The sequence below is a fragment of the Jaculus jaculus genome, chromosome 13, assembly GCF_020740685.1.
Source record: "Jaculus jaculus isolate mJacJac1 chromosome 13, mJacJac1.mat.Y.cur, whole genome shotgun sequence".
In the NCBI taxonomy this organism is placed as follows: Eukaryota; Metazoa; Chordata; class Mammalia; order Rodentia; family Dipodidae; genus Jaculus; species Jaculus jaculus.
Genome location: NC_059114.1, coordinates 19,011,314 through 19,030,974, shown reverse-complemented (window position 1 = coordinate 19,030,974; position 19,661 = coordinate 19,011,314). Strand labels below are relative to the sequence as shown.

Sequence of the window (19,661 nt, the reverse complement as noted above, 5' to 3'; positions counted from 1 at the left end):
ATAAAAATTTAAAAAAATAAAATAAAAATTTAAAGGGAAAGGTGAGAGCCTGCTGTAGTGGTATGTGCCTGTAATCTTGGCACATGGGAGGTTGGAGGCAGAAGGATCAGGAGTTCAAGGCCAACCATAGCTACATAGCAAGTTTGAGGCCAGCCTGGGTTCCATGAGACCCTGCCCAGCACTTGGGAGGCAGAGATGGGAGGATGGCTGAGTTTGAGGCCAGCCTGAAAGTACAGTTCTAGGTTAGTCTGGGCTACAGTGATACCCTACCTCAAAAAGAGAGAGAGAGAGAAAGAAAGAAAGAAAACAGGAGGGGAAAGTAGGAGAAAGGGAGGGTGGAGGAAGGAAGGGATGGAGAAGAATGAAAGGAAGAGAAGGGTGTGTGTCTGCTTCAGGAATATTGGGGTATTCATCCCCTGGGCTCCAATGCAGCCACATCAATGGGTGACCACGCCATCCCATGGTCTTCGAGGACCCACCTTCCAAGAGTAAATGAACACACAGTCCTTCGGCTAGAAGGGCACAACCAATTTTTTAATAAAACCATTACAAATATGTACAAAGCATGTCCAGGTATGAAATTCATCTTACAAAAGAGCACAAGTCAGCAAGGTCAGAACCCGGAAAGAATGTCCCCACGCTCTCCTGCCTCTCCCGCTGGGCCCCACGCCCTCCCCATCATTCCTGCCATGCCCTCGGGCTTGGCTCTTCTAGTGCAAACGCCTTGGGAGGGGCCAGGGTAGGGAGGGCAGGAGAGAGGTAAGGAAAGCTACCCATGACCTTGGAAGAATGCTGGACAGGGTGGGCCCTGTTTGCAAATCAGACGTCCCTGCCCGGGGAACTTATTGGAACTAGGAACATGAATGAAGGAAATGAGTTAAACCCACCCCCAGGCGCCTGTTCTCACGTGTCCCCAGATGGGATGTTCTTCCGAGTGAGGCCAAGTGCGGCACCTGGGCTTCCTGCTGGGCCCCGTGTGTTCTGCGCCCTGGCCCTCAAGCAACAACTTGCCCTTCCTTCAAGTGGAAGCTCTTGCTTTCCTATCGGCAATGCCATAGGCCCCCTTCCGTGAAGGGATAGTACATGCAGCTCGTGGGCTTAGGGGATCGCAGACTGAAGTTCAAACCTCAGTGCGGCCATTTTCTTATTTGAGTGGTCTTGGACCGGGCTGCTTACTCTCTCCGGGCCTCAGCTTCCTCCTCTGTAAAATGGGAACAAGGTACTACTGCTCAAGCGGGTGTGGGGGAACCCCGCAGGAGAAGACTTCGCACGGTGGGTGCCGGGCAGTGGTGAGCGCTCCCTAAAGGGGAGCTCTGGTTACTGTGCGGCGCGGCGGGGGACCAGCCGCCAGGCCCAGGAGTCGTCGTCCGTGGCGAGCTTTTTAATTGCTTCCTTGATAGCACGGGGTGCAGTAAATGCTCCACAGCAGCCTGCCAGTGAGGCATGGGGGTCACCGTGGTGACCTGGCAGCTCCCTTACACACTGTGAACCAGACTGGAAAGGAACATTTCCCATCGTCTGGATCCTCTACCATCACTAAGTCAGCCTGTTCTCAGACGGGCTCTACTGCTGGTACACTGTAGGTGCGCCATAAATAAGCATTGAGTCAAAAAATTTTCAAATACACTTTTGGCTACAGCTTTAAAAAAATGACACTCCGATATGAGCGCCCTCCCTGCGCAGAGCTTCTGGCTAGCTCTTAGGGGACGAGTCCACCCCTCTCTTAAAGCCCTAGCCATCTTCTAACCCTCGGGTTGATGTCAGGGAACGTTCAGAAAAGAAGTTAAGTGTCCCCGCAGACGAACACAGCCTGTGTTCTGCTCACTGTGGGCGTTCAGAAAAGACCACCACAGAGGCCAGGTGTGGTGGCTACACACCTGTAATCTAGCACTTGGAAAGTGGAGGCAGGGTCGGGAGTAGTCCAAACTCATCCTTGGCTACGTAATGAGTTTGGAGCCAGCCTGGCGCATGTGCAACCTTGTCTTCAAAAAAAAAAAAAAAAAAATGCAGTAGGAACCCAGTGTCTCCCAAAGATATGTAGGAGATGGGTGTGCAAGGATCCTCCCCCCGCCCCCCACTTCCCAGCAAGGGCGGGTAATATATTGTCGCTTGTCAGGAACACAATAAAGTTAAGGATGCATGAGATCAGCTATATAAATTGTAAAAATCCATCACAGCTTCGGTGTTCTGTGACTAGTGTTTAAATTGCCATTTTTCCCCATCAAAATAGAAAAGAAGCAAAAATGAGGCCACTGAAAGAAGTTGCAAAGGAGTCTTCGGTATGACTGGGGTGGGGGAACTGGGCGCCCCTGGCCCAGGACCGTGGACAGCAGCCAGTGGCTTTCAGTGAGCTCCCCTAAGAAAGGGAATAGGAAAATGGAACCCCAAATATGAAAAGTGCTCTGTTTGCTGGTGGGGGCTGGGGTGACAGAGAGAAGCTTCCAGAAGGGAATGGACCTAATCTGGAAGGCTGAAGTCCTCTAGGGCTTCAGTCTCTCTAACTGCAGGACCCCTCCCCCCACCCTCTTAAGAGCAGCGGTCACCATCCGACAATCAGGACAGGAGGAGGCCTACAGCGTCTCACCTCATTATACAGCGAGCTACCTAAGCGATGATCTCAGAGGCCTCCCTGGGCTTTGTGTGGACGCGCGCGCGCGCGCGCATACACACACACACACACACACACACACATGCACGCACTGCTGTCTGCTGAAACCCGAGATGAGGTCTTTTTTAAAATTTATTTCAAGCCGCCACCCCTTCGCAGACGCTCTGCAGAGCAGCTAATCAAAACCAATGCTCCTTGGCAGTCAGAGGAGAGTGTGTGTGGGGGGGAGGTGCAGGGAAAAGATGGTGCCAGCATTTTGCACACTGTGGAAGTTTTTTGTTTTTTTTCTTTTTCTTTTTTTTTTTTTAAACAAAAAGCAGTAACAACATGAACAGCAAGCCCATCCCACTGTCTCATGCAATCCAAGTAATGTGTCAGGAGAGGCGTTGGCGGAGACAATAAATACAGCAATATCATGCCTCAGAGGACCCTGATACAGATGCCCATCAAAAAGTCAAATCGCATAGAAAAACAACCCCGTCCAAAAGTGGGGCGGTTGAGAAGTGCACGCGAACGAGTGGGGGGGGAGGGCAAGGCCAGGACTGGGTTAATGCGCGTGTTCTGGTAATACACGAGAGTATGTACAAGGGACTTGCCGGAAAGCTCTGTCGGGAGGCCCCGTAGGTGCCCGGTTCTTTCAGCAGTGGGGTTTGGCTGAAGTCAAAAGTCACCTAAAATGCCAGCCCCTGTGTTTGGAGTTTGGATCCTCCAGGGAGAAATGTCACAAAAAAAGGGGGGGCCCCTCTACCCTTCTGCTGGGTCCCACCGAGAGCTCCAAGTCAGAGCCTTGCAGAAGCAGAGGGCCGTGCAGGGCCGGATGCACTGATGCATCTCCCCTGAAAAATCGCGTCACTGCAAAGACCGAGCCCGGCCTAAACACAAGCAGAGAGTGTCTTCCAGACCATTCTGGAGCCCTCTCTGTGTTTCTGGCTTGGCTGCAGCTTGCTGTCCCCTGCCAAGCAAGCTTTCTGGAAACCAGGTTTTGTTTGTTTGTCTTTCTTTTTTTTTTTTTTTTTTGCTTTTTTGCTTTGCTGAGTTCACCCTTGGGGCAGGGAGCTTCGTTTGCCTGCAGAGAGTGAAGGTCTTCCCCCTTCAGCCCTGGGCACCGTAACAAATACGGATCTACGTATTGCTGGCCACACAGAATTGAGGTGTCAGAGCTGCGTGCTAAGAAGCCCAGTAGAGCCCTAGACTCCAGGGACCAGCAGTGGCCAGCACGTGAAGAATGCTGCTTGAGGTGCGCCCCCACGCCTAGAATACCAGCACTCGGAATGCTATGGCGGGAGGGTCATGAGTTCAAGGTTTGCCCAGGCTACATAGTGAGGCCCTGTCTCAGAAACCAAGAAAGAGAAAAGAGAGATAAAAAGAGGAACAGGAGAGAGTGACTCGTTGAGTCTGCAGCCGGAGGGCCTCACCTCTCAGCCAGAAATCAGACTGCAGTGTTTGGACACTGCCTGCTCAATGGAAAAATACGTTTCTGTTGATTTTTTTTTTTAAAGAAAGCAAAAATTCATCACTGCTCCCTGAGGGCATGAGTCTTTATAGCCAAGTCTCCATCCAGCATACATTTTTTAAAAAACCTTTTTAGCCCTTCTAGAAACTTCTGCAAAAGTACCTTATCCTAGGGATGGGTGAGGAGGAGGGAAAATCAGACCTCTGACAGTCTCTGAGATGGCTGGTACATTACATTTAAATGGTCTGCTCCTTCCCCCCCTGCCCGAAACTCCCCCTGCTTTTATAAATCAGTCTCCATCAGAATGTAGCCATGTCTTGGCTCTTTAATCCATAAAAACTATAAGCCCTGAATCCCCTTGGGAAGTGGGGGAGGCCATGGGTCCCATTCCCAGGACACTTCTGCAGGGAAGAAGGGGGTAGAAACCCAGCCAGCTTTCCGTCTCTTCCTAACCATCCTTCTATTTTTGCCATTCCCACCCTTCCTCCCTTCCAGGCCCAGGGGTTATGACTTGAACCCCACCCCCTGGGCATCCACCCCTAAATACAGAAAGAGACTCTTAAGTGACACTTTTGCAACTTGTCCCTCTTAAAACAAAATTCCTAAACAGCAAAATAGAAATCTCTCTCGCCCTCCAGCGCTCCAGGTCTGTCCACAGAAGAAGGCAATGGCCGTGCCAGGAAGAAGCCATTTAGCACCAGGAAAACTGAAGTAAAGCACCAGAGACACCAGATTGGTAGGAAAATAAAACGACATCCCATCTCTCTGGCTGTAACCGTGAGATCTAGAGAGCTATGTAGACAGGGACGGAGGACAAATGTCAGAGGCTAGGGCATGTCAACAAATGGAGGTATCCCAGACTGCCCCTACAAAACTGCCCCCCAAGTCCTTCAGTCTTTCATTTTGTCTTGCTCTTTCACCAATGTCCCCTTACTCCACACCAGCTTCTGTGCCGGGCGGTGGTCCGTGCTAAGCTAATCCCACCAACCTGTACCTTTCCTAGGTACACAGCTGCAGGCGTCTCTCTTCTGGTGCCCCAGACGTTAAAAAAAAAAAAAGTATCAGAGTCCGCATCACAAGGTGCTGAGAGGGAAGGGACCAAGTCTTCCACAAGGCATGCATGGATACGTAATATTCATATTTTCTCTTCTGTGTATATATAGAGCTATATGGAGAGATAGCATTTGGGGTGTTTGTTACTGCAGCTGGATTTCCCAAGGGCTCCCCAAGTCCTCCTGCATTCTGCGATCAGCTCCAGGCGCTGTCTTGAGCCTCCACTCCTTGAAGTGCCAACCGTGGCCTTTCAAGCTCTGGGCTCCTCCTCAGGAAAACAGGAACCAGCTTTCTCCAAGGACACAAGGTTTCACCAACCTGCAGAAAGAGTGAACATGGGCACGGTGGTCAGTGCAGACAGCTCCGGTGGGGGACATCAGTCGGGTGGGCTTCAGATCAGCCAGCCCAAGGGAGGGAGATGCTCAATTTGAAACTCAGATTTTTGAGGACTCTGAAAGCTAGACTTATTGCTCCTTCCCAGCCTCCAGAAGCTCTGTCTATGTAGCAGTAGCAGCCGCCCCCAAGTAGAACTTTGTGCATGCATGGGTATACGGGCACACACACACACACACACGTACACACCTGTTTTCAGACATTCTGGAGTTAGAGAAAGTGAGTGACTGGGTGAGTTTGTGGCTGGAGATGTGGCTCCGTGGGGAGCGGGCTTGCATGGGATGCATAAGGTTCCACCCTCAGTACTGCATAAACCAGATGTGGTGGCTCACACCTGCCATCCCAGCACGTGGAAGATGGAGGCAGGAGGATCAGAAATTTAAGGTCAGCAGCAGCTACCAGAAAGTTCAAAGCCACCCTGGGCTACATCAAAGACCTACGTCAAAAGACAGAGGATTTTTGTGTGTTTCTTTCAAGGCAGGGTCTCACTCTAGCCCAAGATGACCTGGAACTATGTAGTCCCAGGATGGCCTCAAACTCACAGTGATCCTCCTGTCTTTGCCTCCCAAGTGCTGGGATTAAATGTGTGTGCCACCACATCTGGTGTTAGGGAACTTTGACACTGACAGGTGACTCAACGGTAGAGTGCCTGCCTGGCATAGACAAGGCCCAGGTTCCACTCCCAGCACCAATCATAGATGCATTTACTATTATGACATCAAAATAAAAGAGAAGCCAAACATGGTGGTGGCGCACGCCTTTAATCCCAGCACTCGGGAGGCAGAGGTGGGAGGATCACTGTGAGTTTGAGGCAAGCCTGAGACTACAGAGTGAATGCCAGGTCAGCCTAGGTTAGAGTGAAACCCTACCTCAAAAAAATAGATAGAGGGCTGGAGAGATGGCTTAGCGGTTAAGCGCTTGCCTGTGAAGCCTAAGGACCCCGGTTCGAGGCTCGGTTCCCCAGGTCCCACGTTAGCCAGATGCACAAGGGGGCGCACGCGTCTGGAGTTCGTTTGCAGAGGCTGGAGGCCCTGGCGCGCCCATTCTCTCTCTCTCTCTCCCTCTATCTGTCCTTCTCTCTATGTCTGTCGCTCTCAAATAAATAAATAAAAAATGAACAAAAAAAATTAAAAAAAAATAGATAGATAAATTGACAGAGAATCTAGAGGTAAATTTCTTTGGGTCCTCTACCTATTTATTTCACTTATCCACATGTATCTACAGTCAATTCTGGGCTGTGGAGAGTCTCTAGTTTCCTTTCATGCATGTGTTCATTCATTCATTCTCGAGCATGCCCTTTGTTCAGGGAATACCTGAGGGAGATTAAAAAGTGCAGAACAGGGCTGGAGAGACAGCTTAGTGGTTAAGGCATTTGCCTGCAAAGCCAAAGGACCCAGGTGCAATTCCCCAGGACCCACGTTAGCCAGATGCACAAGGGGCCCACACGTCTGGAGTTTGTTTGCAGTGGCTGGAGGCCCTAGCCTGCCCATTCATTCTCTCGCTCTCTTTCTCTGTTCTCTCTCATATTTGGATCCTGGCTACAGATGATTGGACTTCTGTGTGAGTAGGAAGAAAACTCAGTAACAAAGGCCAGTAAGCTAGAAAAGAGATATAAAGGGAAGAGAAAGGAAGGGAGGGGACTTAATAGGATGGTATTGTATATATCTAAGTAGAAGAGTAGATTAATGAGGGTGAAAAGGCCCAAGTGAGGTCAGGGGAAGAGACTGAGTAAAGGAAAGATGAAGGGAGGGCTAATCAAAATCTAAGATGATATAAGTAAGTCATGAAAACCTACTTTTCTGGACAATGGAAAACTCAGGAGCTGTAGATTGTTACTAGAAATTTTTCAGTTCCAGGGATGGGATACCTTCCAGTGAGTGTGGTTGGCCAGAGAGGTCCCAGATGCCCCCAAAACATTACAGGCCATTGCTGAGGCCCTTGGTTTCCCACTAGGAATAGATGGTAAGACCCTATGCTGAAGACTCCACATACTTGGGCTGCAAAGCCATTGAAAAATCCTGCTGGAACTGAGCTGATAACCTCCTCCATGTAGACCAGCTGACAGAAAGCTAGAAGGAGTCATTCTGCATGTAGTTCAATGGGAGAGAGAGAAATCACCAGTGAAGATACTCAACAGTGGACACTGCAAACCTTATATTTGGCCAGCCAGGCCAAATGAGCCAACGGGTGCAATAGTGGCACGTCTGTCATGGTGGAAACCAACTGCCCTCTAATTAGACTGGAGGCCTGCTCCATGGGAGGGAATACATCCCTAATACTGAAAACCTAATACAGAGTTAGTCATGAGCCCTAGGGGTATAATGTCTGCTGCTGTCTGGCTAAATTTATATATTATGCTCATCAAACTGCCTGGTAAGCACTTCTCTTAATGTTCATACCCTTATATTAATGCTACTCTCACTTTTGGTACAGAATCTCCTCTTTTCAGATGGCAGTGACCTTGGGATGACTCCGAAGACATCATGGTGCTAGGAATAAGTGACAGGAGTGCTCAGCACTGCAATATCTCTATCACACCTTCCAAGGCTCAGGGTCCATTGCAGAAGAGGTGGCAGAAAGAATGTAAGCGCTAAAGGAAGGGTAGGACTCCTTACAACGTGCTCCTCCAGGCACAAAATGGCCTGCATACTTATGACCTCACAGTGCCTGATACTACCTACACAAGACCATCATAATAGGAGGAAAATATCATGACATCAAAATAAAAGAGAGACTGATTCAGGCAGAGGGGAAGGGATATGATGGAGAATGGAATTTCAAAGGGCAAAGTGGGGGGAGGGAGGGCATTACCATGGGATATTGTTTACAATCATGGAAGTTGTTAATAAAATAAATAATAAATTAAAAATTAAAATATATTTTTTAAATGCAGATTTTAAATGCAGATCACTGTCTCTCATGAAGAGCCAGTGGTACTTTGGGAAACATGGGTTATGGAAGCCCAGGGGAGAGGAAGCCCATGAGGGAAAGAGGGAACCACAGAAGGTTCTGGAGAGAGAGAGAGAGAGTGGCAGGCCACTGCTGAGAATTAAAGGATGCCAGGACAGAATGAGGCTATCTGGGCAGGACATAAAATATAACACACATACCCAGGAACACTGAAGACAGGGATCACAAAAAACTCATACACAGTGCTGGAGTGATGGCTTAGCAGTCAAGGTGCTTGCTTGTGAAGCCTAAGGACCCTAGGTTTGATGCCCCAGGACCCACATAAGCCACATGTACTAGGTGGGGCATGCATCTGTAGTTCGTTAGCAGTGGCTAGAGGCCCTGGCGTGCCCATTCTCTCTACATATATCTGCCCTTTTATCCTCTCTCTCTCAAATAATTTTTTTTTTAACTTGTAGGTTTGGAGGGATGGCTCATAGTTAAGGCACTTGCCTACAAAACCAAAGGGCCCAGGTCTGATTCCCCAGGGCCCACATAAGCCAGATGCACAGGGTGGCACATGTGTCTGGAGTTTGTTTGCAGTGGCTGGAGGCCCTGATGCACCCATTCTCTCTCTCTCTCTCTCTCTCATAAATAAATAAATTGAAGAAAAAAAAAAAACTTGTACACAGATATTCACAGTAGCATAATTGAAAGTCACCAAAGAGTGAAAACGACCAGAATGTCCATCGTGAATGAATGGGTGAACACAATGGAATATCATCTGGCTGTAAAAGAGAATTAATCTCTACTGATTTATGTTACAAAATGGATGAACCTTGAAAGCCTTATGCTAAGTGGAAGAAGCCAAACATTAAAGGGTCAATAGTGTAGGGTTCTACTTACATAAAGATGCACCACAGAATAATGGTTGTTGAGGATGGGGAACAGCGGGAGTGGTTGCTGATGGGCACAGACAGAGCTGCTATTCTGGCTGGCTGGCTGGCTGGCTGACTAGACGGGTCTTAGCCTTGAAGCCCAGGCTGGCCTGAGACTTAATAATCCTCCTGCCTCAGGACACGCCCCCCCCCAAATACCAGGATTGCAGTATGCACCAACTCATCTGTCTCATTTCTTTTAGGCAAACAAAAGTACTCCAAAATTGATGTTGCACACTTCTGTGAATGCACAGTCATCTGCTTGCACACCTCGAAATGGGTGGATTTTATGGTCACAGTTAACAGAGCAGATACGATATTCAGCCGTTACCCTGAAACAGGCAAGTATAAGGAGTGTCATGTGAGTAATGCACACTCGCTGGTACATGAGAGAAAGTGGGAGACCGTTATTTTTGGGTTGGAAAAAAAAAGATCCTGCATGTTAACTTGTAGGAACCGTACCCACAGGTACCTACAGCATCAGGCTTCCTACTGGGTTTGTCCAACAGGAGGCAGGAATGGGAAGAAAAGTCATGGATACTTACTTCTCAGGGGTCTTCCTCCTCGTCCCGCACTGGCACAGCCTCCGCCAGGCAGCTCCAGTCCCTCCCACCTCCATCCTAGCCCCCTCCCGCCTCTAGTCCTACTGTACAGGACGGTAACAGCTTCCCTCATCTCCACCCAGGGGTGCTGCCTCATCCTCATCCTCACCCCCAGCCCCACATCTCTGCCATGGACCCCTTGTCAGCCTCTGCTCCCATGGCTCAGTTTGGGGCTAGCCTCCGCCTCTTACTTGGACACTGACTAATCCATCTGAGTACCTGAAAGAGGTGAGTCACAGACACTAGGCCCCCACTAGCTGGCAGTCACAAGGATGCAATCCGTGACCTCAAATCATGGACTTGCTTAGGTGGAAACTAAAGACCCATGTAGTCAGCCCTTCCCCCAACTCCTCCAGCCTCCGAAAGGCCCAGACACCAGGACCCCTCTGTGGCCACCCTTTACTTTAAAAAAGTAATACAGGCAGCCAGACGTAGTGGCACACGCCTTTAATCCCAGCACTTTGGAGGCAGAGGTAGGAGGATTGCTGTGAGTTCAAGGCCACCCTGAGACCACATAGCGAATTCCAGGTCAGCCTGAACTAGAATGAGACCCTACCTCGAAAAATCAAATAATAACAACAATAATATAGGCTGAGGATCATCCACCAACTCAACTGATAAATTCACCAGGTTTACTTTATGAAAAGCAGCTTCAGGGCTCAGTGGTTAAAGGCGCTTGCCTGTGAAACCTAAGGACCCAGATTCAATTCCCCAGAACCCACATAAGCCGGATGCACATAGCAGTAGGTGCATCTCGAGTTTGTTTGAAGTGGCTAGAGGTCCTGGCTTACCCATTTTCCCTACTTCTCTGTCTCTCTAATAAGTAAATAATATTTTTCTTTAAAAGAGCAGCTTCACTTAATTACTTTCTAGCCATGAATCTATGGAATGAAAGCCAGTGAGGCTCACAACCTCAGCCTGAGTACCTCACACGACCTTACACTTACGTTCAGAAGCTGGCATTAGAGTGTCCATGTCATCCTAGCACTTGGAGGTGGAGGGAGGAGGATCATGAGTTCAAGGTATGTCACCTGAGCTATATCTCTGTCTCAAAACTGAACAAAAAGGGAAGGCTGGAGAGATGGCTTGGTGGCCACAGGCACCTGCGTGGCAAAGCCTGACGGCCTGAGCTTGATTCTCTAGTACCCACATAAAGCCAGATGCACAATGTGGCACACACATCTGGGGTTCATCTGCAGTGGCAGGAGGCCCTGCCCATTCATTTCTTTCTCTCTCTTTCTCAAATAAATAAAATAATTTTTTTTAAGTACAAAAAAGGAGGTCAGTGCAATGGCCATGGTCAAGAGGGGGCAACGTTTACCAGGGCAGCTTCAGAGAGGGTGTGATATTGGAACTGGGCTGCTCATACATGCCCTTTCCATATTTGGAGGAAGGAAAGATTTGGGGTGTGTGGCTAGAGGCTGGGTAGCGGAGAGCTGCAGGAGAGGGGACCCAGATGAGCAAGGAACTGAGTCAGAAAGTTGTACAAACTGAGGTTGCATCAGATAACGCTAGCTGAGTGGTTGGTGAAGGGAAAGAAATCACAGCTTCAGAAGAGAGGAGAAGCTGTTTTTAAAGCCGGGATCTACTGTGCTCCTGACAGCAGTGTTATTTTCTTGCAGAACTAAGTGAGACCAGCAACCACTTTCGCGTTCCCTATCTGTAAGTCATTTGGGCCCGCAGGGAATCTGTCTGTCTAAGAGTTTCCTGGATGTGTCTGTCAGTTTCCCATCACTATCAGAAGATAGCTTAGGAATCAATTTATAAAGATAAACATGGAGTTTGGATCACCGGCTCGGAGGTTTCCATCCATGACCAATGGTCCCCTTGCTGCCAGGCTGAGGTATGTGAACCAGCAAGGGAGAGAAAGAGGAAGGGTGTGGGGTCCCAACAGCCCCTTCCAGGGTATGCTTCCAGTGACCAGAAGACCTCCCGTGAGGTCCCAGTGCTTAAAGGCTCGACCATCTCCAAATAGCACCACAGGTTATAGATAAGCCTTGAACCACATAGGTCTTTCAGGGACTTTCATCCAAAGCACAGCCTTGGGGCTGCTTAAAGGGACAGACTCTAGAAGCCATTTGTATATTGGCTCGCGGTCGCTGTCCACAGCAAACAGGAACCTCAGTAGCTCTCCGCACGTCACTGGTGAGCTCGTGTCCCCACTCTGTGGACACCACGTAACCAAGTGCCACAGCCACAGAGTGGCCCTGTGTCTATACTTTTTTTTTTTTCATCACACACCCTGGGCCAGGGATTGGCCTACAGAACCAGTCACAGAAACACACCCAAGAATGTATCTCGGGGCTGGGGAGGTGGCTCGGTGGGGAGAGTACTGGCCTCATGTGCACAGAGCACTGGGTTCAGTCCCCAGCGCTGCAGGAAACCAGGTGTGGTGGTAGCACACACATATAACCCCGGAACTGAGCAGCTGAAGGCAGCCAGATGCACAAAGGGGCACATGCATCTAGAATCCATTTGCAGTGGCTAGAGGCTCTGGGGTACCCATTCTTATATCCTCTCTTCCCTCTCTCCCTCCCTCTCTCTCTCTTTTTCTCTCTCTCTTTCTCTCTCCCCCTTGCAAATAAATGAGATTTTTAAAAAAGATTTTATTTATTTATTAGAGACAAGGAGGGAGCGTGAGAATGGGTGTGTCAGGGCCTCTAGCCACTGCAAACGAACTCCAGATGCATGCGCCACCATGTGCATCTGGCTTGTGTGGGACCTGGAGAATCGAACCTGGGTCCTTAGGCTTCACAGGCATGTGCCTTAACCTCTAAGCCATCTCTCCAGGCCAAATATAATACTTTTTAAAAGAACATCAGCCTGCCATGGTGATGCATGCCTTTCATTCAGCACTCGGGAGGCTGAGGTAGGAGGATTGCTGTGCGTTTGAGGCCAGCCTGGGACTACATGGTGAATTCCAGGTCAACCTGGGCTAGAGTGAGATCCTACCTCACAAAAACAAACAACAAAAAAAGTTGCTCAAGGTCATCCTTGCTACATAATGAAGGTCTGAGGCCAGCCTGGGGTTACAGGACACCTTGTTTCAAGGAAAGGATACGCTTCCATCTTGAGTTGTAATCCCAGCAAGAATCTGAAACATGGGTCCACTCTCAGAAGACCATATGGGCAAAGAAAGCCCACGTGAATCCGAAAGTCATCACTCTGAAGATGCTGGGGCTGGGGTGGGGCTCAGCAGCACAGCACTTGCCTAGCATGACTGGGGTTCTGCGTCCCACGCCAGAACTTCGGACAGTGAGCATGCTGAAACCTGTGCAATGACTGTGGCATGCACACACACGCAAGCCCGGGTTTGATGCCCCTCATCTGAAAAACATAAATCAAAAGTGTTGGGCAGGGGAGACGGCTCAGCAGGTAAGAATGCTTGCTGCGCAGGCACAGGGGCCTGATCTGCCCCAAGTTCAATTCCCCACGCCAAAAGCTGGCCATGGCCATGCACACCTGTACCTCCAGTCATGTGCAGAACCAAGACCTGAAAAATCACTGGCCCTCACTGGTCAGGCAGCCTCACTAAAAAACGGCAACTCCAGGTTCAGTAAGAGACTCTGTCTCAAGGAAACGAGCGGATGCAAAAAAGAGGAGGACACCTGAGGTTCGCCTCTGGCCTACACACACATGCACACAAACACAGACCAAAAGGGTTTCGGATTCTAGATTTTTTTTTTTTCCAGATTTTGAGGTACGTACATATGCATAGTGAGATGTCTCAGGGGTGGGACCAAAAATGAAATTCGTTTTATACATTGTGTTTCGAAGTCCTGAATATTATGACAGATCATTCCGTAAGGTCAAGTAGATAAAATTTTATACCAGCGGTTCGATGTCAATAATCAGAATGGTTTAATAAATCTCAAAGCACTTTGAATTTCAGATTTTTAGAATGGGGGGGTTCCACTTTTATTTTTTTCTAATGTTTCTATTTATTTATTTGCAAGGAGAGAGAGGGAGAGAGAGAGAAAATGGGTGCACTAGGGCCTCTAGCCACTGTAAATGGACTCCAGCTGCATGTACCGCTTTGTGAATCTGGCTTTATGTGGGCACTGAGGAACTGAACCCAAGTCGCTAGGTTTTGCAGGCAAACACCTTAACCACTGAGCAATCTCTCTAACCCATGTTCCACTTTCACATACAGGCTTGTGGAGAGGCAGGCAGGCAGCCAGCCAGCCAGATGGTAGATAGAAACAGGTAAGCTGTCTCAGTGTGGCACCAAGTCAAGACGGTGCGATGGCCTTCCACACACATGCTTGGATAGACATCTTGATGCCCTTAAAAGCTGTATGACCTTGGGTTGGTTATTTAACTTCTCTGGGCCTCGGTTTCCTCAGAGAGAAAAGGGAGAGAACGAGGGCTGACAGTAGAAACGTGTGCCTGGCGCTCAGGAGCAGTGATGTGCAGTCAATGGGGCAGTGCAAGCTGCCTGAGGAGCGTGGATCCGCAGACGCAGTGAACGCCCGGCAGCGTGTCAGGTGCTTTACTTCCCTGTCATTCCCTTATGAAGCTACGTTAATTATGTTCCCTTATATCACATACTGTTTTCAATACACTGTTTTAAAATTTTATTTATTTGGGAGAGATAGACAGAAAGGCAGACACACAGAGAGAGATGGACATGCCAGGGACTCCAACCACTGCAAACAAACCACAGACTCATGTGCCACCTTGTGCATCTGGCTTATGTGAGTCCTAGGGAATCAAACCTGGGTCCTTAGGCTTTGCAGGAAAGTGCCTGAACCACTAAGCTATCTCTCCAGCCTTCCATACTGTTTTTTACAAGGAGAATTTGTTTTTTGTTTTGTTTTTGTTTTTGTTTTTTTGAGACAGGGTCTTGCTGGCTGGAACTCCTGATCCTCTAGCATCAGCCTTCCAACTGCTGAGATTACAGGCACAGAGCCCATCCTCTCTATCTTTCTGCCTCTCTCACTCACACACACACCACACCCCCCGACACACACTCTTAAATAAATAAATAAAATTTTAAAAAGTACTCAAAAGCCAAGCCCAGCCCCACCCAGGAGCCACTGATCAGCCCCTGGGATGTGAGCCTCCCAGCTGAGCTCATAAGGAACTTTCTGAGGTGCTGTTGCAGACAGCTTCGGGTTCGCTGGGATGAACTTCCAGTCCAGGCACAGTTATGGAGGAAGGGATTTATTGACGCCAACAGATCCAGGGGAAGTTCCATAATGGCAGAAGAAGCTGGTCTGCCTTCACAGGTCCAAACAGAGACAGCGAGAAGCACAAGCCAAAAACCACACAGCACAGCACACTTCATGAACTCCAGCTAGGCACACTTGCATATCTTTAGATTGAAATCTCAAACCCACCACCACACTTTAAGACACACCCGGTAACATCGCCTCCAGCCAGGTGGCTGCAGATGCAAACTACAAACTAATAAAACCCTAAATATATGGGGGGGGGCATCTATTCAAACTACCACAGGTGCTGAGTCACAGTGAAAACTCAGTCCTGGGGAGAGTCACAAAATGCCCAGGGATATGCCTCTGCCTCCACTCTGCCCCTCCAGCACGGAGGAGGAGGGGGAGGAGGAGGATGGGGAGGAGGGGGAGGAGGAGGACAGAACCTGAGCCCTCAGCCTCCCCGCTGGGCTGCAGTAACACTACAGCCAGTCAGCAGTGGACTATGAACCTCAGTGCAGCACTGGAAGGGGCCAGTCTTGCCGGACTTGCAATTCACTATGGACTCTCAGGGTGGCCTTGAACTCACAGCGATCCTCCTACCTCTGTCTCTCCCGAGTGCTGGGATTAAAGGTGTGCGCCACCACGCCCGGCTTGGAGCCCTTCTAAGAGGCTTCCAACTTGCTGTTTCTTGTTAAGTTTGTTTGAGACAAAGTCTTGCTGTGTAGCCCAAATTGGCCTGAAAATTCCTATGCAAATCAGACTGGCCTTGAAGTTAAACAGGATCCTCCTGCCCGGCCTTCCTAGTGCTGGCGTTACAGGCACGCGCCACCTCACCTGGACCCTGCTTTGTTTTGTTTATATTATGTGTGGGTGTATGTATGTATGTATGCGTGTATGTGCATGCATATGTGTGCATGCGTGCCATGGAGCACGTGTGGAGGTCTGAGGAGCACCTCAGGGTGTTTGTCCTCTCTTCCCATTTTGCTCAAGACAGGGTCTCCCTTCTTGTTTTTGTGCTACATGTGAGCCAGTCGAGGCTCTGCTCCCCATTACCACAGGCAAGCTGGGATTACTGACACACGTCCGCACCCAGCTTCACATGGATGATGGATGGTGCAGAACTGAACTCAGGCCAGCAGGCTTGCAAGCAACTATCTTTCACTGTTGAGTCATCTCCCCTGTAAGCAAGTGTCTTTAACTGCCAAGTTATCTCCCCAGCCTTTAATCGTTATTTCTTTTTTTTTTTTTTGAGATGGTCTCAAAATTTGAGGGTGGAGGGAGGGAAGGCCTCTTTTGTTCTTTTGTCTTGCACAAGTTACACATTTAAACAACATAGGAAAATAGAAAAATAAAAGTCCCTATCACTCCCCCAAACCTCATACCCCTAACTCTGAGCTGATGTTAACAACTAGTTGTGCACCCCCTGGAATGTTTTCTGGGCACTTATAGACATTGTGCCTTGTTAAAAAATTTTTCTTCTTCTTCTACCATTCTGTCCCCAGAGCCCGCCACAATGGCCTGCCCATAGCAGGTGCGAGACTCAACATCTGTTACATGCTGGTGAATACAGATGTCAGCCCCCGGCAGACTGATTTGCGGCGGGGAGTTCAGGTGGGCTCAGGGGTCCCAGTGCCTAGACTTGGAGGAAAAGCTCTTCCCATGAATCCTTCCCGACAGAACTGCTCCTGCGGACATGTATCACTTCAGTCTTCAGCTGGGTAAGGTTTGCAGGTCAGTGGGAAGCTGAGGAGACCATGCCAATGGGGCTGAAGAGAGCAGAAGGCACCGGGGCATGCAAGAAAGGAAGCGTTCCTCTGGAAACCTCTGTTGAGAAGTGTCTGCTCCCTGTGGCCCGCCCTACCAGTGCCTAGCTATCAAGATGACAGTTACAACCTCAACTCCTGTTCACTACTAAAGGATGACAGCTGGCCTTGAACTTCCAGCCAAAGTGACTTTCAGAGGTTAAGCCTGAGAAGTGGGAAGATTCCCTAATCCGGTGCAGAAGCAACCTCAAGAAAAATGGGGAGACCTCATGTGTGTGTGTTCATATGTATGTGCGTACACGCGCACGCTTGCTCATGTGGAGTCCAGACAGGAGTGTCCAGTGGCTTCCCCCATTGCATTCCACCTGTTTACTGAGGCAGGGTCTCTTACTTGAACCCAGAACTCAGCAAAGGAAAGTACCATTATGCCCAAGCTAGACAGACTTTTCAGACTTTTTTTTTTTTTCAAGATATGGTCTCATTCTCACCAAGGCTGAATTCGCTTTGTTAGTTTCAGTGTAGCCTCAAAATGTCGATCCTCCTACCTTGACCTCCCGAATCCTGAGATTAAAAGCGTGCACTACCACGCCCAGCATTATGGGGGCTTTTTTGGAGGGGGGACAGACCCTTCTTAAAGCAAACTGGCCTATAATGACAATCTTGCCCTCATGTGGCACATGTTATAATGTGGATACACATTGACCCAAAAGAGTCACCTCTTAAATTTGTTTTTTTCGAGGTAGGGTCTCTAGCTCAGGCTGACCTGGAATTCACTATGTAATCTCAGGGTGGCCTTGAACTCATGGTGATCCTCCTACCTCAGCATCCCGAATGCTGGGATTAAAGGCAAGTGCCACCATACCCGGCCTAACAATGTCACCTCTTAACCAGTCAACCTTTTATTTGGTATGCTGTCCAAACAAAAATTCTCGCTGAGGGACTGACAAAATGGCTTAGTGGTTAAGATGCTTGCCTGTGAAGCTTAAGGACCCATGTTCGACTCTCCAGATCCCACATAAGCCAGATGCATAAAGGTGAATCAAGCGCAAATCACATATGCCCACTAGGGTAGTGCAAGCGTCTAACATTCGATTGCAGTGGCTGAGGGCCTTGCACACCAGCTATCTATCTACCTATCTTGTACTCTCTAAAGTAAAAAAGGATCTTTGCTGAAAGCTTTTAGTTTGTTTGTTTGTTTTTTCATTTTTCTTTTGAGGTAGGGTCTCACTCTAGCCCAGGCTGACCTGGAATTCACTATGTAGTCTCAGGGTGGCCTCAAACTCATAGCGATCCTCCTACCTCTGCCTTCTGAGTGCTGGGAATAGAGGCATGCGCCACCACGCTCAGTTGAGTGAAAGCTTTTTGACAGGATTACAAACTGAGAAGCAAGTTGTCCCTGGGGAGGAACCCCGCAGTACCTGATAACTAGGCTGTGGTCCAGTCAAGCCCAGGAACAGCATGCAGCCATTACAAAGGATGGCATAAGGGCTGGAGAGATGACTTAGCAATTGGAGCACTTGCCTGCAAAGCCTAAGGACCCAGGTTTAATTCCCTACTGCCCACATAAAGCCAGATGCACAAAGTGACACATGCATCTGGAGTTCGTTTGCAGTGGCTGGAGGTCCTGGCATGCCCATTAACACACACACACACACACACACACACTCTCTCTCTCTCTCTCTTCTATCTCTCTGCTTATAATTAAATGGATGCAAATAAATAAATTAAGGGGTGACATCAACTATCTTTCGTTTACAGGGGAAGATCTCAATGACTTTTTTTTTTTTTTTTTTTGTGGAGAGACCGGTGACAAAACAGATGAGCAGTATGAACTTGCGTACTTAAAATAGGGTTGGGGGATGCACCTGCATTGAGGCGGGTCTGGTAGGAAAGTCTCCCAAATCAAGGATCATGAACTGAAATGTGTTGAGCCCAACGAAGTGAAGAGCTGGGGTACCAGGAACTTCCTAAGGGAGGTTCTGACCTGCCTCTCCCACACAAGGACCAACAGACTCGGTGTTGCTGGACCTTTGAATACAGACTTCTACATGAAGATACCTGATCTGTAAGTGTTGGGGGGAGGCACATAAATCCAGCATCTCTCTCTCTCTCTCCCGTGTGTGTGTGTGTGTGTGTGTGTGTGGGTGTTACGTAGTATCTGTGGTGTGCAGATGCATGTGGAGGGTAGAGGAGAGTTTCGGGAGTCCTCTATCATGCTTACGCCTCATTTCCTTGAGGCAGACTTTCTCCTCAATCTGACGCTGCTGACCAGCAAGCCCTAGTGATTCTCCTGTCTCCTACTCCCCTCAAAACTGGCTTTTTAATTTTTTTTTTTTTTTTTTTTTTTTGGTTTTTTGAGGTAAGGTCTCACTCTGGTCCAGGCTGACCTGGAATTAACTCTGTAGTCTCAGGGTGGCCTTGAACTCACGGCGATCCTCCTACCTCTGCCTCCCAAGTGCTGGGATTAAAGGCGTGCGCCACCACGCCCGGCTTTTAATATTTTTTAAGTTTTCATTTTTATTTATTAGAGACAGAGAGTGGGAGGGAAAAAGAGAGAGAGAATGAAGGGGCACACCAGGGCCTCTCGCCACTGCAAACAAACACCAGATGCATGTGCTACCTTGAGCATCTGCTTACACGGGACCTGGAGAAATCCAACTCGGGTCCTTAGGCTTCGCAGGCAAGCGTCCTAACTGCTAAGCCATCTCTCCAGCCCCAAACTGTCATTTTAGATACGCGTGGCCACACTGCGCTTTTCACGTGGCTGCTGGGGATGGGCCGCAGGTCCCCACGCTCGTGTCAA

At 48.9% G+C, this 19,661-nt stretch overlaps 1 protein-coding gene across 1 annotated transcript in view; it reads right to left on the bottom strand.

Annotated features, from left to right (window-relative positions):
* Positions 1-2,841: 2,841 nt before the first annotated feature.
* Positions 2,842-19,661, bottom strand: part of Hrk (harakiri, BCL2 interacting protein) — a 31,851-nt gene continuing 15,031 nt past the window's right edge. The window contains exon 2 of the mRNA XM_045133013.1: positions 2,842-5,432. The gene's annotated coding sequence lies outside the window, so the exon portion shown is untranslated. The remainder of the gene's footprint in view (positions 5,433-19,661) is intronic.